We start from the raw sequence: 4,195 nt of genomic DNA, 5'->3' as shown, positions 1-4,195 counted from the left end.
AGAGACAGAGAGAGACAGAGGGACAGAGAGAGACAGAGGGACAGAGAGACAGAGGGACAGAGAGAGACAGAGACAGAGACAGAGAGACAGAGACAGAGACAGACAGACAGACATGGATTGCCAAGAATTTCCTTCCACTGTGCAATTTGCCTATTCTTTTCTGTAAAGATACCGTTTTTCTTTTTTTTTAATTTTAGGGAAAGGTCTACAGGGTGTTCAGGGTCTCACTACTAGATCGGACTCTGATCACCTGTTTCTAGTCTCCCAAGAGCTGGGATTACAGGCACACGCTACCACGTCCAGTCTCAATTGCCATGTCAGTGCACCCTGGGGGGCAGGGCTGGCACGGTAGGCCTGGGGATTGAACCCTGGCCCATGTGCCTGCTGGCAGGTGCTTTAATCCACTGAGCTATTTGGCTGGCACTCTGTAAAGAAACCTTTAATGAACAGTTTTTGAGGGTTTTTTTTTTTAAATTTCAGTTGGCTAACTATATCATTCATGGTTACTTTTTCATGTTCTGTCCAAATGCACCTACCTCAAACTTACAAAACTATTTTCCTAAATTTTCTCCCAGAGTCCTTACTGTTTTAACTTTATATTCAGGTTAAAGTTATTTAAATTTGACAGGTAAACTTCATTCATCTCAAGTCATGTTTTTTTGTGTAGGGGGTGAGATTAAAGCCTGGGACTGTCAATCCTGCTATATCAATTTCACACTGGAAGAAGAAATAATGAGCAGATTAGGAAAACATTTTCCTGGTGTTTCTGGGTGGGTCCCAGAGGAGTCACCTTGGGTTCTCTATGTGGCCCCTGTGCATTTCTCTTATTCTCTTCCCCTGCATGGCTTCTCAGTTGCCATGGACTAAGCACTTTGTTTTGCACACCCCTCTGGGCTGAGGTGTTTGCTTTGGAGCAAACTGACCACGTATGGAATCACCTGAAACCACAAGCTACAGGAAACCTTCGAGCTGTTGGTATTACCTAGTGGGTCTTAGCTGTGGGAAAGCTAATACGAGATCACAGTTCATTTTCATCATAGATATCATTTGTTCCAATACTGTTCGTTGCCTTCCTTTCCTTATTGTCCTACTTTGCTACCTTTGTTGAAGATCTACTGATCATAGAGTCTATGTGGATTTATTTTGGAACTTGCTATTTTGTTCCATTTATATATTCATCTATCCTCATGCCAAGTTTACATAGCCTTAATTAAACTGTAGCTTAATAGTAAGTTTTAAAAACAAGAAATGTAGATTTCACAACTGGTCATTGGTCACACACATTTTCAAGATGGTTTCAGCTATTACAGGCCATTTTATTTTCATATAAGCTCTAGCTGTATCACCTGAAACTTTAGCTATTTTCCCCGTGGGCCCTTCTAAGACAATGATTTGCTGTTATGGTTTGCATCTAAAATGTCCCTTAGATTCTCAGGTGTTCAGACTCTGGGTGGACGACTGGATCACAGGTGTGCTGTACTCATTGCTGGATGAACCCACTGATGAGGTCGAAGCCATACGAGCTGCTAGGAGGTGGAGTCTGGAAGGAAAAGGCAAGTCCCGGGTGGGACCTAGAACAGTATGTCTCCCGCTCACTCCTTCTACTTCCTGGCTGCCATGGGGTAAGCAGCTCTCCTCACACCATCCCTTACCAGGCCATTTTTGCCTTGAAGCCAGCTGACCATGAACTAAAATGACCTCTCTTTCAAGCGGTGAATGGGTGCTATGTTGCTTTGGGCATTATGTCCCAGTGATGAGAACCTAAGACAGCTGCCTTCAACTCTATTAATCACTCCTTATTCAGCATTTAATGTGGTATAAACCTATCTAATAAACTGTTTTGAAATATTTTTATTTCAAAAAGTTTTGTTACTATTTCTGGGTTTTTTGTTGTTGTTGTTGTTGTTTTTTTTTTTTTTTTTTTTTTTTTTTTGCGGAACCGGCTATGGAACTCAGGCCCTTGTGCTTGCCAGGGAAGTGCTTATTCTACTGAGCCATCTCCCCAGCCCCTCTATTTCTCTGTTGAAGACACTGATCTGTTTATCTTATTTAAATCCTTCAACATATCTATAATATTTCAAATTACCTATTTACTAATTTCAGCATCATTGTCATCTCTGAGTTCATGTCTATTGACCTTTTTGTTCTGATTATTGGTCTCATGTTCCTGCTTATATTTATGACTTGTAATTGTTTATTACATGTGAGGCATTGTGGTCCCAACACTGAGAATTTGAGTTTTGTTTCTACATAGAGGCATTTAACTTCTTGGAGCCTGTCTAGGACTGGACTTGGGCTTTGTGAAGGTGGGTCAAGATTAATTCACACTCAGGGGCAGTGTGCAGGGCTTTTCTGTGTTCCCCTGAATGTGCAAAATGTTATGTCTGTCCACCTGCTACTTGGAGCTACAGTATTTTGTAACCATAAGGCGTCCTTTGACTTACAGATGCCCTGTAGCTATGTAACATCATGCAGTGATATTTGCTCACTGTTTATTTATTTTTGTATGTCAGGGAAGGGTCTGCAGAGTGTTCAGGGTCTCACTACTAGATGGGACTCACAGTGATCCGCCTGTTTACAGCCTCCCAAGAGCCGGGATTACAGGAGTGTGCCACCATGCCCAGTCTCAGTTGCCATCTCAGAGCACCCCAGGGGCTGGGCTGGCACAGCAGGCCCAGGAATCAAACCCACGGCCAATCTGCTTGCAGGCGCTATAATCTGCTGAGCTATTTGGCTGGCCTTTCCCTTACAGTTTAGTACATGTCAAAGACCAAAGAGCTTCTTTCTCTCCTGTATCCCACAAATTCTTGCTATCGCAGAAGCACTGAACACAATCTTTTCTCTTTTTTTTTTTTTTTTTTAATTTTAACTTTTCTTTTCTCTTCAAGGCAAGATTCTATGGCCTAGACACTAGGTCCTTTATTACAATTTGTGAAGCACTCCTAGGTCTAGAATCAAGGTGAGTTTTCAGCTCACCTTATGCCTTTTCACTTTATTCACAAGTTGTTATCGTTTTTAACACAATGAAAACAGTTACTTCACATATTTTTCCCTGTGCTATAGCTGTTTATAGGAGGAAAATAATTCCAATACTCAATACTCCTTTATGGCTAGAAACGGAAGTTCCTGCTTACATGTTCTCTTTATAAATGGGACGTCCCAATTCTTTCCAAAATTTAAATCCTCTTATTCTCTATATATCTTTCAAAAGGTAAACAATATATATTAGCTCTTCTATATTTATCTGTGTTATCAAGATATTCACATGCTTCATGGTATCAGGACAAAGAAGAAAGAAAAGCCCATTTACCTGTCATATCCTCAATTTTATTTTTGTTGTCATTTCTTAACTCTTTTATCACCTCTGTATTCTCTCTAGCATTTCCATTTTTATCTTCAGAGATTAAACTTGGGCCTAACTGCACGCTAGGACAGTATTTGGTCAGATCTTGGTGTCCTGACAGACATTTTGTGTATCTAGTACATCAGCTTTCCTCAATTTCAATCTTATTTCTCTAAAGGGAAATGCTGCATCCTTAAATGACCTCCTGTGACCACACTTGGTCAGTTCAAACAACAGTCACCCGATTCACCTTGAACCACTTTTTCCCTAAGAATTTTTCTTTACTTTGTGTGTGTGTGCGCGCGCGCGCGCGTGTGTGTGTGTGTGTGCAAGGTCTCACTATGCAGCTCAGAGTCATAGTGATCCTCCTGATTTGTGGCTCCCTAGTGCTGGGATTACAGGCATGTACCACCACGCCCAGACTCCATCCCTGGCTCCATGCGCTGGGGGGGCAGGGCCAGGGAGGCATGCAGCGCCATGAACTGAACCCCGGCCCCTATGCTTGCCTAAGCAAGCGCTTAGTCTGCTAAGCTATACTGCTGGCCCGAGAAATTTTTTATTGAACTTGAACGCGCATGAGAGAGAGAGAGCATGTGCAAGCGAGAATGCACACACAAGAGATCACTCTAGAGCGAATGCCCTAGTCTAGTGTGGCGAAACTATGGCAGGTATGCTGCACAGGGCTGTTTGTATCACTGGAAACTCTTAGAGGATTCACTGACCTAGCTCCCAATTTCTGATATTCCCAAGGCCTACAGAAATGTTATACTTGGGGCTGGGGAGATGGCTCAGTAGAATAAGCGCTTCCCTGGAAGCTCAAGGGCCTGAGTTCAATCCCTGGTTCCACAAAAA

At 42.4% G+C, this 4,195-nt stretch overlaps 1 protein-coding gene and 1 pseudogene across 2 annotated transcripts in view; both read right to left on the bottom strand.

Moving 5' to 3' along the window:
* Rasgrp1 (RAS guanyl releasing protein 1) overlaps positions 1-4,195 on the bottom strand; it is a 79,017-nt gene that overhangs the window by 53,212 nt on the left and 21,610 nt on the right. The window lies entirely within an intron of this gene.
* LOC105741575 overlaps positions 1,044-4,195 on the bottom strand; it is a 10,930-nt pseudogene continuing 7,778 nt past the window's right edge.

Source organism: Octodon degus, unplaced genomic scaffold (genome assembly GCF_000260255.1).
Source record: "Octodon degus isolate 3935 unplaced genomic scaffold, OctDeg1.0 scaffold00002, whole genome shotgun sequence".
NCBI classification, from domain to species: Eukaryota; Metazoa; Chordata; class Mammalia; order Rodentia; family Octodontidae; genus Octodon; species Octodon degus.
This window is presented reverse-complemented; position numbering and strand designations above follow the sequence as displayed.